The 13325-nt window shown below is 36.0% G+C and overlaps 2 protein-coding genes across 6 annotated transcripts in view; both read right to left on the reverse strand.

The window, feature by feature from the left end:
* The window catches only part of LOC118740857, a 534289-nt gene that overhangs the window by 452195 nt on the left and 68769 nt on the right, over positions 1-13325 (reverse strand). The window lies entirely within an intron of this gene.
* LOC118740858 overlaps positions 1-13325 on the reverse strand; it is a 68987-nt gene that overhangs the window by 50121 nt on the left and 5541 nt on the right. The window lies entirely within an intron of this gene.

Here is a 13325-nt window from a genome sequence, read left to right on the forward strand (position 1 = left end):
TTTTTCTCGCATTCTATGGGTAAGAAGTTTGTGAGTTAGGAATGTTGTCAGTGAATTATGGAAAAACGAAAGAAATCTACATACAAATAGAATTTTCTACTTAATCACTCCGCTCTTAAATTGATATCTAGTTTAGGTACAATGTCATCAAGTGTCACTTACAAAGTTCAGCCCGCCGCGCACGTGTAACTCAAACATACCCCACACACACACACACACACAAACACACACACACAACAAAGTAGCCATCCGCATTTAACCCAATTAACTACTAGACAAGACTACCGCAGACAATGCGGATGTGCAACAGCTGATGCTGTGATGAGCTAATGTCATCAGTTGCGTGGCGCAGCGTTGTCGGTGTTGTTGATAGTGAATTAGTGTTGGAAAATTGGCGGTCGACCGTTGGCGGCATCCCCGCAAATTAGCATGGCGGTAAGAAGTAGGGCGGGTAGGCGGATGAGTGTAGTTGATTTGAAATGCCTACGCTGCCAGTGGCCGGGGTGAAGGTGTTTGTTTGCCCGCTTTGGCGTTGGCGTTGCAACTACCGGTTGTGTGCGATTACCCGTCGCGTTTGTGTTTAATTTACTCACTTCAAATTCAAATTAGGCAGCCATCCAGCCGGTTGTGTGGACTGATGCGCTGATGCAATTTGCTAGCAGGTCGGTGATATGTTGCTATGCGCTGATGCAAGTGGCAAGCAGCGCCGCGCACTAGGCTATGTGTTGGTGTTGATGTTATCACAGCAAAAATTAGAATGCACTGTTGTGTATATATACATACATGTGGGTTATAGTGGCATTCCACACAAAGGGGCGTAAACAAAACCCCCCCTTACGTTGCCTACTTTTTCGAGTGGTAAGCCTAATCTACCGAAAAATATTTCTTCATAAAAGTGTTCTTGAGGGCCGATTCTGGTCGATTTCTGTACCCAACCCTGCTGATTAAATATACGTCTAACAATATCCCTCCTGTCAATCCTTCCAAGACAAAATTTGTCTTTTTTACTAGGAAGTACAAATACCTAGATAGAGACTGATCGAGGAGACCTTACAATGAGGTAAGAGTGAATAAGGCATGAGTTGCTATATACTGCTGTAGGGAAGTCTTTCCTGAAAAAGGGGATCTTCCGGCCAAAGCAGTTTCGCGGCCCTAAGACACCGTAGCTAAACTTTTTCTATTTCATTGAATTCTCGGCAGTTGAGATTCGCTACAGAGAGATAGACTATTTAGGCACTTAGAGCGTTGAGAATGAAGAGGGTGCAGTGATCTTGTTTATTAACCAGTCTCTTTATTGAAGGCTTGAAGACAGAAGCTCCACGGCCTACTTCGAAATTAGGCTTCCAGACGGATGTAGCGTTTTTCAAGCAGACGTGGCTAGAATTAAAGAGGCAGTAGCCAAAATGCTTAAGGGTATGACTTCAATCAGAAGGTAAGCACCTATTGGATAGTCAACCGGCCATAAGAAGACTGAATCCACCTATATTTCCCTCGAAATTGGTCAGAGAGTGATCGGCCACGATAATGATAGCATCGAATAATTAGACTTGGGTGTAAGGTACTGGACCACAGCGACATTGTTCACTTGGGATGATTTGACCGGACATGGAGCAGCTCAGGCAGAAATAGGACAAGCAGAATGCAAGGTCTTCAGGGGGTGGAAGCGAGCGTGGCGAGTCCCAACCCAGGGAACTATCCATTGTTGGGAGAGGGCTGGTTTCTTAACCGAGTGCACATTTATATAGCGAGCCGCTTACTCTAACACAGACGCCCGCTTGCAGCTGCACCTCAGACGCTGCAGTCTTCAGTAAGTCCTTAAATCCGACACTCGCTCTATTTCTGTCGTGACCCAAAGCGCCATTCGGAGTAGTTGTCGCAACGCGTACTTTGCTTGCTCACGTTACCCAGGGTGCGCGAATGAGGACGCAAGAGTTGGGATTGAGCATAGCCATGCAACCGTAACTGCATATCCACAAAAATGACTATACCCAATTGCATTGGAGTCTGGTTCCATAAGCTTCCGAAACCTATTTCAGAAATTTCATAATGGGGTTTGATCAAATCGGAGGCGCGATGTTTAGTAATGTAAAAGGGGGTTTGAAGAAAGCTGGAGGGATCATCAGCCGCTAAACGATGTGCACTCCTAGAAGAATTTAATATTCTCTTTCACTTAATTCCGCCACAAGTTTTCAGAACTGGTGTTGCCAAAAAAGGGGGCCTTAGATTTGTGAGGTCAGAATTGCGGAAGCGGTATAAATATAAGCACGCAGCGATGTTGAGTGAACGAACGGTATTAAGTATGACTCATTGGCAATAATTTGCCTGTACTACAGTACCTTTCAAATAGAGATCCCTGCCATAGAAATGCTGATTGCCGAAAAGTAGGTCTTTATTAGGTAATGGTACTACAATCGTTGACTGCCAAGCGGCATTAAAAGCCCTGGAACCCTAAATAGTGAAGTCAAAAATTCACATCACTGAGTCAGGTCAACGCTTCTCTCTGTGTGGTTGCGCTACATAAAAATATCGCGTAAAATGGAATAACCGAAGCGGTTCGGATATTTATATACATAAATCAGCGAGGCGGATAACTTCCTACAACCACGGTTTTATGATCTACTGCGGAAAATTTACGAGTACACAAGAACCGTAACAAATGGACCAACAAAGTCTCAAAGGTCTTTATGACCGACGCTTAACAAGAGGTTTAACAGGAAACCAACTAAAAAACGTTTGGCGTTAAATAAATCCTCGGTAATAATTCTTACCGTACGCTGTCTGCCATCATCATAGGATATTGATTATATATCAATGCTGCAACTTCGATGTATACCAAGGATTTTTTCTCTGTCGTAGTTATTGAGTTGAAGAAGAAGAAAGATCAACTCACCATTTCCTATGACAATGTGCAGCGTGATTCAGGTATCTTTTCCACCAGCTTCGCAGAGAAAAAGGATGTCAAACTAACGAATGTTTTCATTTCAACGGGGACATTAAGTGATTTATTAGAAACTATGCATAATGATAATAATAATAATAATAATAGATTGGCGCTTACACATATGTTAGTGTTTGGCCGAGCTTCTCCTCCGATTTTTGGCGTGCGCCTTAATTTTGTCACACAGAGCGGAGGGACCTACAGTTTTACGCCGACTCCGAACGGCGATTGTATTTTTATGAGAAGCTGTTTTTTCATGGCAAAAATACACTCCGAGGTTTGCCATTGCCTGCCGAGGGACGACCGCTGTTAAGAAAAAACCTTTTTTCTATATTTTGCTGCGATGTTGCTTTGACCAGGCTTTGAACCCAGGCGTTGCGGAGTGGAAGCGCGCACTGCTTACCACTACACCACAGCGGCCGACTATGCATAATGACACTTTGGAATAACCCCGATTAGAGGATGTGCCTCCTATTGGCAATAAAATGGGCATTTCACAGGCAAATTAGCTTTCATAACCTAACCTATCGACATGGATTCTTATGCAACAATTCTCGGTTAAAACTTCTATCTGAATAAAGTCGTTTCTATGATATCCTAAAAATCAACTTGAACCTTCCGGGGTCAATCACTGAATCTTGCAATTATAAATATTCCCCCTTTAGGAAACTGCATAAATTTCTAAGTCCGTGGTGACCTACCTCATACAAACATATTCGGTAAATGGGCAACAGTCCAAAAAGCCCTCCACTTCCCTGCTGTAAAAATAATAGTTTATACAGTCAGTGTTAGGTTTTCGGTGTGAAAGATCGAAAAATCTCTGGTTCGCGAGCATAGGTTTTAAGGTAGTATCTTCCTATAATTCTCACTTGGCACTTGTTTGTCGGTTTGGCCAGAGACTAAAAACGAATTCCCAGCTGAGTCCTATGATGTCATCAGATTTTATTTTTTGAGGCAAATATATTCTTTTGATTATTCAAGGATCTTTTTCAGGGACCGAGATCTCGTTCCAGGTTTTATTTAGTTCTGCACGAGAACAAAAGGTAATGTTACCCACAAAAGAACCAAACGGGAACAAAATGAGAACAGAAGGTTCGGGACGTTACCATAAAGAAAAAAAAATGCAGACAAAACTCTTGGGAACATTCTCAAGAAGAACAGAATGAGAACGAAATTTTCGGGAAAGTTTCCAATGAGAACAATATGAGAACGAAAGTAACGGGAACATTTTCACGGAGGACCAAATAAGAACAAAAGTCTGGGAATGTTCTGCTAGAGAACAAAACATACTTGACATATCCGTGATGGACAAATGCTAACAAAACTCTCGAGAACATTCTCAAGAAGAACATAATGAGAACGAAACGTTCGGGAAAGTTTCCAATGAGAAACAAATAAGAATAAAAGTCTGGGGAACGTTCGGCTAGAGAACAAAATTTTTGAGAACTTAATGTTAAGAATAAGAGGAGCGTCTGTGTATTCGGATGAGAACCATATCGTTTAAAATTAGGGTGAACTGTTCATTTATGAAACAGTTTTTCATTTTCTGTACAAGAAAAGTTCGTGTCTTAAGTCTTTCGTTGACTTAATTTGCATAATTAACTTTCACTTCTTTGTTGATTAATTTTAATATTCAAAGAATTCAATACAATGGAAAGATATGGGAAAAATTTTCTTGGCGAATAGTTCAGAGAAGATTAGTTCTGTCAGAAAGTTTCTGAGTCCTCAGTTCCCAAATTGTTCTGCGAGAGAAAGTTTCTTAGAGTTTCGTTCCGGTTTTGTTCTTTATCAGAACGTTCCGAAGACTTTTGTTGCCATTTTGTTCTCTTAGAAATCTTCCCGAAAGGATTGTTTGCATTTTGCTCCCTTTGGGAAGGCCCCACTGCGTTTCGTTCTTATATTATTCCCGCTTAGAAAGTTCGCGACGGTTTTGTTCTCACTTTCGTCCTTGTGAAAACACCGCCGAAGATTTTTCCCCATTTCGGTTTGGGTTTTAAGCGATTTTGGGAGCAAAACTTTTATTCTCGGTCCCTCTTCTTTTTAATCAGATCCCTTCGAAATATTTTAAAATATTTCAAAAAAGGCCTAATATACCAAATCTTTGGATGGTCAAAAGTGGGCGATTGGTTGGTCAGATTTTTTGGAGGAAAACATTTATAAATGATGCCTTTTGTATTTAAGTGGCTACCATAATACCTCCCTTGATTTTTAAAAACGCACTGAACGCTGATTTTATGTATTGTGCATTTTCCCCTGTCTTGTTCACCCCCGCCCATCACTTTGCTTGCGTCCTGTACTGACATTGCAAATAGTGTCTCGCTTTCAACTTTCTGATTACCCGCTAGCGAATTAAGTGAATTCTTTTTGAATTTGATTGTGGCAATTGAGAGACACTTACATATGATTTGTAGGTATTCCGAGCGTAATCAGTTGCCGCACTAGCTCAGCTGCAACGCGCCAAGCTGCTAAATATACAACCCAGTCGCACTTTTGTTTTTATTTTCACGTTTAGAAGCACGTTATAATATTTTTTGCGCAGTGATTTGTGTAGATTTGCCCGCAAATTGAGCTGAAATCAAGAAATTCACGATTTGCAACACAGCGTGATATGCTTAGAATTGTGTGGCATTGTGGCTTATGATAACAAGGTATGTATTACATATGTACATGTACTCGTATATAATCATCTGGTATTTTTAGTAGCTAAATTAAATAATCGGCAGCCGCGCGCCACACCAGCCGCAATAGCAAATTTAGCAGCGGCAGACGGGGCATCGCGCACTTACTTATACAATTTGCACCAATCCGCCAACCAGCCGGCCACCCACCCACCTGCCGCCGCCGGCTATTACAGCCAGCCATTATGCCACTCATTGTCTATCAAAAATTATATAGACTTTTTTATTTTTATTTTACAACAACAATGGCATGTGTCAACAACCCTTAGCGTGCAACCAGCCATTCGCGCAACCAATCAACCAGGACGCACTGCTTGGCAGCAGCAGCAGCAGCTGAAGCAGCAAGCAAAAGTCAACCCTTTCACTTTGGGTGACAGTGAAATTTGTCACTCGCGTTGAGTGCACTGTAACTTCAGCAGATTATCATTTTCATATTTTTTTTCTGGTGCTCCTGCTGCTGTCATTGGTTTCCAAAAGGGTTAATTGCATTGTCAACTTCATTGCACAATTTTCTCTTTAATTACACAAACACAAAGGAATGCATGCCACCCTCAACAAGCAAAAGAACAAAGGAGCTTCCAAGTGTTTGGTGGCTGTGTTGAAGGTTGAGTGAAGACAATAGCAATTTGTGGGTCCGCGGTGAGGGTAGTGTAATGAACTTGTTGCTGAGTTATTCCATCTGTTGTGCAAAATTTGATGGTCACCAACTGTGTTTGTTTGCAGTTAGTGATTGACAAATTTAAAGATTAATGACGTGCTTATGGCGGAAGGCAGCCGAGGGGAAGGGGGAGAGGGAGAAAATATACTTTGACTCGAAGATATGTAAGCAGTGGCGGATGCAGCGGGGGAGGGGGGGGGGGGGGGGGGTTTGGGTGTTAAACTACGTGTCAATCAGGGGCGGACGCACGGGGTATGTTTTAATATGGCGCATATGTATGTATAATATGGCGTCTATGTATTAAAACACCCCCCGTGGGTCCGCCACTGACTGGCACGTAGTTTAACCCCCAAAACCCCCCTGCTGGATCCGCCCCTGTATGTAAGTCATAGCGAGAACTGAGACATATATGTGTCAGAGCTGTGTAAGTGTGAAATCATTTTCAATTTTAAATCAACAATTTTTTTCTATCCAGTTTTCATTACTTATTCTTCGCTTACGATTGAGGTTTAAAATTTTTGAATTTTCCATTCTCTCAAAGCAGTTATGAATTCACACATCAACATATTCATAGCAAGATTGAAGAAACCAATGCCCAATCAAAAAAAGGTTTAACACTGAATGAGTATTGAAAAGGCTGCAATCTTTTATGTGTGTGCATTCTTTAACTCAGTACCAATCATTAGTTCAAAGACACCCTGGTAAATAACTTTTTGATAAAAAGGAAGATTTTTGACAATTGCTCAATTGTAAAAATTCAAACCGGCGTTACCCAATTTAAGTTTTTTGGTAGAGGGGATTTTATATCATATGTTTGGGATTATATATAAAACAGTTGTATTAAAATTTACGTTTTAAATATAATTCATGTTTTATCTTGAAAATGTTTAAAATTTACATTAAATTAGATAACTACTTCGCATAAGGTTAACATTTAGGTTGATAAAATTTTAGTGAAAATATTTTAAAAATCTTAGTGTCTTTAATAAAAAAATAGCTCATCATAAAAATTGTATCGCCGTTCGGCGTCGGCGTAAGTTTGTAGGTCCCTCCCATTTGTGTGACAGCAAAGGCGCACGCTACAAATCGGAGGAGAAGCTCGGCCAAAACGTAGCAAAAGTGTCAAGGCCAAAATATGATTATTATAAATAAATTTAGTTTCAAACAGGTCGCAACCCTCTTCAAACACCTCAAAAGTATTCCCAATATTATTTAGTTGTGAACCAATTACCATTTTTTACCAGAATTTCCAGATTTTACCGGAAATCATACTTGGTTTTCTGGCAACTGAGAGGACAAATAAGAGAGTAAGTAAGGTCATCTCTTTGTCAGAAGCTACCTGGTGGTAAATTCTGGTAAATGTGTCAAAAGATCCGATGTAGTGTGTTTGACAACCAAATTCTAAACAAAAGAGAAGTGCACTCTGCTAATGCATGTTGAAAAGTAAATAATTCCTTGCTTGAGTGGATGCTAATGAGTTTTGGTTAAATTACAAAACGCTTAAAAAGGTATTAGCCGTCATTTTACGTTTAAAAACTTTAAAACTTTAACACATTACCACCCTATACTCTATATATGATTGACCATTGAACTAAATCGTTGTTTATTTGGGTAAGATTAAAATATATTTTACTATTCAATATTGGAGTTGGTGTGAAACAAAAATTAATAATTTATTGTTATGTACGCAAATGAGAACTACAATTCTGAGCTTATTGAGCATCTCTTAGTCAAAAACAAAGGCAATTTTGCTTGATCAAGTTTCGAATCTAAGAAGAAAATGTGCTTAACAAACAAAAGGTTAATAATAAAATTTGAAGGATTTAAGATATTGCGTATGGTAGCATGAAACGTCACAATCTTCTTAATTGTCAGGCAGTTGATATCGCTACGAAAAAGTGACAATGGAAACACATAGCTGAAGATTTCATACTTACAGTGGGATAAACTTCAAACCTCTAATATAAATTAGTTAAATTTAGTTATTATTTTTTTTAACAATTTTAAGTTTTCGTTTGGAATAGTTTTCATGAACTTATCTATTAGGAGATCTCTTTGGAAAATTACCGTACATCCGATATCTATTGAAATTTTGACATCCTCCCTTTTTGGAAAAAGAAGTTCAAGATACAAGTTTATGTGCAAAAAATAAATTAAACAATAAAAGTCTCCTTATTTTTATGGAACTTATAATAGAAAAATTTGTATTTCATTACCCAGACTTTATGAATAGCCTACTCTATAAGTAATAGTAGAAATTCCGAATTAGTAAGTTCAGTCAAGACGTCATTCAAAAGTTTTGAAGAAAATCACTTTTCTCTTTTGTGAAAATTTGGGACTATCTTATGCGAGTATTGTCGACAAAATGTTAGTCTATGAATGACTAAAAATTAACGAATAAATGGTTAATCGCGATTAATGATTAAAATTAATTAAGCGATCGCTGTGGTGTAGTGGTTAGAAGTGCGCACTACCATTCCGCAGGGTGAGCGTCCGAGCCCAGTTCCGGCCAACAAAAAAAAGAAAATGTTTTTTGTAATAGTGGTCGGCCCCCGGCAGGAGTCGGCGTAAAACTGTAGGTCCCTCCCCTTTGTGCGACAACATCAAGGCGCATGCCACAATCGGAGGAGTAGCTCGGCCAAACACTAATATATGTCGATGGTCCTCTGCAATAACGGCACAATTCAAAATTTCAGGTTTAGAAAAATACATAATTTGAAAGCTTACAGTATGACTGCATATAATCCGGAATAATTACGTTCCAAGACATATTATTGCTAAATTACGAAACAAAAAATCTTTAATTGGCTCTACTGAGATATATGAAATTTTTAGTTGTGTCGATATGTAAGCTCGTTTCTATTATTATTAGTAATCATCAATACAATTTCAAATTACATAAACCCAGTCACAGCCCTTTTTTGTATTCGACGCTTCCAGAAATCACATAATACATAAAATAAATAAAAGCTGTTTTGATTAATATTACATAAACTGGAAACTGTTAAAAATAAGTGCGCTTGTGTACAGAGATTTTAGAACCTATTTAGTTCCTAAAATGTCTGTTTGCAACACATAACAATAAAAATGCACATCAAATTGCTAAGAATGATGAAGGAAATCGATTCAGACATGCCTGTTTAACTGGCCGTGCGTGCTCTAAACAAACACATGTTAATTAAGGAGCTATTCAAGTATTATGTAACCACCAGGGGAAAGCGGGGGTCTTGGTTTGGCAACGGGCAACATTTCTTCAAATAAGTAAAACATTAATTACACACGCACAAATTTTGCCTGCAATTTCCATCACAATTGAACACTGCACTTCACTCTCGTTTCGAATTTTTGAAAGCGTTTTTTTAAGCTATTTAGTGGTTTAACACTTCTTGTGGGCACTTGATATTGTAAAAAAAATATGCGCAATTCGATCACTAACTACATTTTTTTGTAAAGAACGCCCGTTTGCTTTAAATTTGTAAAAATACAATTATTTTTTTATTTTGTTTACATCTGTCATTTGTTACAAATGAAGAAAAGTCCAAGAGTTGCCAAGTATAAATATCTCTATATCTATTTATTAAAATAATAATTTACAATAATAATTTATTTAATTAATACTTTATTAAAATACAAATTTGAAGTGCAAATACATTTGTAAAACTGTTTATCACGAAATGTTATTAATTGTTTGCAAGCATACTATAGTTTTCATGCATTTTGGGAATAAATAATCTAATATGTGTACATATATATCGTCGTTTAAAGTACAAAACCGCGTATCGTCATTCTGCAAAACCGTGTGATTGACATTGGCTGCCAAAAATTGGATTTGCTCACAAAAGCTCTTGGCTCAATTCTTATCCATTCGTCCTGAAATATACTAGCCAGAAATACGTTTGCTTTATAAAAAAGATAACCATTTTGAAATATGGGTGACTTTACTCTCTAGAAAATAATTTATGCAATTACGCGGTTTTGCATTTTCTTGATACGCGGTTTTGTACTTTAAACGACGATATGTATAGCATGTACTTACGGCGGCCGCCGTAGCAGAGTGATTACATGTGCGTACTTCCACTCCATAGGACCATGGTTAAATACCTGGTCAGATCATAACACAAAATAGCAGTCGTCCTTCGGCACGCAATGGCATACCTTCGAGTATATTTCTGCCTTGAAAACTCTTCTTATAAAATCAGAACTCATGCCTCAAGTTTGAGCAGAAGTTCGGCCAAACACTTAGAAAAATATTTTAGCACCAAATATTTATTTGTTTACTTATTTTAAGGGAGATGGCAATCTTCTGGTTTCACATTTTGGGTACAAAAATTTCAACCCTGATACAACAAATAGTATTAGTACTGAATGATAATGACAGATTGCATTCCCATAAACGTCCAATCATACATGATTGAGTTTTTTTTTTGCATTCACATTCTCTATGTGAATGGGTATCAACCATTCCATAACACACTACATATTTTGTGTTTGGAATTTGTAACCAATCTCAAGAGTGGTTGTTAAATTTTTTAAATCAAACAATCACATTTTTTAAACGAAAAAAATGAGAATGCACACTCAATTGATTCAATCATTACACAGCTCTGATATGTGTACATAACTTAGCAAACCACCGAATCCTTGGTGCATATAACATAAGTGAGATACTTACTCCGGAAAAATGCTACTTCTTTAAAGTTTCTCAAAATTGATATAAAAAATGCATGAAATATTTTTATATGAATATGACGTAACCTTAATCTTTTCTCAGTGTGGCGATATTTATGGACCCGAAACTAGGCTTTCTATTACAATCCGCACATATTCTATTATCTTTTACAGACAGTTCCGACAACTACCTTTCAAATCACCACAGTTTTTCGTAAGACAATTGTCAATTCTAGCATCTGACTTGAAAACAATGAAAACAAAACCATAAAAATTAAATATTAAAGAAAAAATAATAATATGTAATGTAAGAAAATAAAAGTTTGATCAAAAATTAAGTTTCTAGAAATTAAGTGATATTAGAAAATATATTTTTATCTAAAAGAATAAAGTCTACAAATTAAACTCAAAAGAAAACCACTACAACTAAAATAAGAAAAATAAACTAAAACAATTTCCTCAAAATTAAATTACATTAAAAAAAAATATTTTAAAAATAATGTTAACTTAAGTTAAGTTAAAAACGAAGAATTAATATTTAAAAGGAAACAAATTATATAAAATTAAGAAAAAAAACATTTTTTAATGCAATAATATCTAAAAATTAAAAGAAAATTATCACATATATGTATATATTATTACAAATCTTAATTAAAAAAAGGAGAAAAAATATAAGTTTCTAAAAATGAAATGAAATTAAAAAAATATTTTTGTTTTTGAAATAAAAAATTTAAAGTTAAATTTATCCCATTATTTATTGAGCTCGAAAAATAAACAATATTATTTAAAGTTAGAAGAAAGTAAAGCAAAAAAAGAAAACCACAACATTTAAAATAAGAGAGAAATAAAGTTAAATAAGCTCCTTAAAATTAAATTAAATTAAAAGAATTTATTATTTTAAAATAATGTTATCTAAAGTTAAGTTAAAATAAAAAATTAAGATAAAAAATTTTAACTTAAACGAGTTCCAAAAAATAAAAATAAATAAATTAAAAAAGGAAAAAGATCTCTATTAAAAAAGCATTTTTCTTTTTAACGCAATAAAATCTTTTAATTAAAAGAAAACTTTTATTAAAAAAAGAAAAAAATAAAAAGAAAAATAAAATTCAACAATTTTTATTGAGCTTGAGGCCGTTTTTTAATGAAAACTTATAGTGGAAACGCAACAATAATTTGAAAAAATGGTAGAAGTGATAGCTATTTCGGAAATCACCACATTTCCTCATCAGACTTCTTTCAGTTGCTTTCCACAATAAGTTTTCCTTAAAAAATGCCTCAAGCCCAATAAAAATTGTTGAATATAATTGTTATAAGGCCATAAAATAACAAAAACAAATTAAAAAAAAATAAAAATTCCTTTGTAAAACAAAAATTCTAAAAATTAATTTAAAAAAACATAGAAACATTCAAAATAGGTTTCTAAATCTGAAATGAAATTAAGTGCATAGGGTTATCCAAAAAAATTAAAGTCGGAATTTTAATGGTCTCGCCCGCCAAGGTTGTCCTATACCGAGAAAAATATACCCAAATGTATTTTTTGTGGTTTTTAGCGAACCTATAAAAAATAGTTAATGTTAAAAAGATTATTAAATAAACCATTGGATATTATTATTGAAAGTCTCCTGAAGAGAAACTAAAAAATTGTGTTTTGTTTTCATATAAAATACATGGAAAACTTTGCGTGTTTTCAGCGAACTGTAGACATTTTTTGATTTTGAAATAAAAAATAGGGGTATATTTGATTTCGATATAGAACAATCCAGGCAATGGCAAACCTCCGAGTGCATTTCTGCCATGAAAAACAGATTCTGATAAAAATACAATCAACGTTCGGAATCGGCGTGAAACTCTAGGTCCGAACCCTTTGTGTGAGAACATCAAGGCGCACGCCACTTATTGGAGGAGAAGATCGGCCAAACACTAACATACGTGCCAATCTATTATTATTATTATTACCTATGTACGTATTTAATCGGAAACAACTATGATTCAAAAGGGATATCAGAACGGGCCACTAAGGCTCTTTCATCCTACGAAGTCAAATCATGGCTAGTTTTCCAGTGCTAAACTCAGCTAAACTACAATTATGTGAAAAAGTGTACACACAATTTAATCTAATCACTAATTTGCTACCCACAAACTATTTAATTACTCAAAGCTTGTGTACTTTTCTGCGCTTAGCAAATAATTTCATCTTCATTGCGGTTTTATAGGCAAATTGACATTAGCGCATTCCACTTTTAATTTTGCAATCATCAATTCAATTTGAGTTCAATTGGATACAAACCGACTGAGTAGATGGATATAGCAAATGAAAGCCGACAGAGATAAACCAAGCCAATGTGCATTCGCATACAAAAATACATATGTATGTATGTAGATA

Source organism: Rhagoletis pomonella, unplaced genomic scaffold, assembly GCF_013731165.1.
Source record: "Rhagoletis pomonella isolate Grant_MI unplaced genomic scaffold, Rhpom_1.0 Rhpom_scaffold_00006, whole genome shotgun sequence".
Taxonomy (NCBI): Eukaryota; Metazoa; Arthropoda; class Insecta; order Diptera; family Tephritidae; genus Rhagoletis; species Rhagoletis pomonella.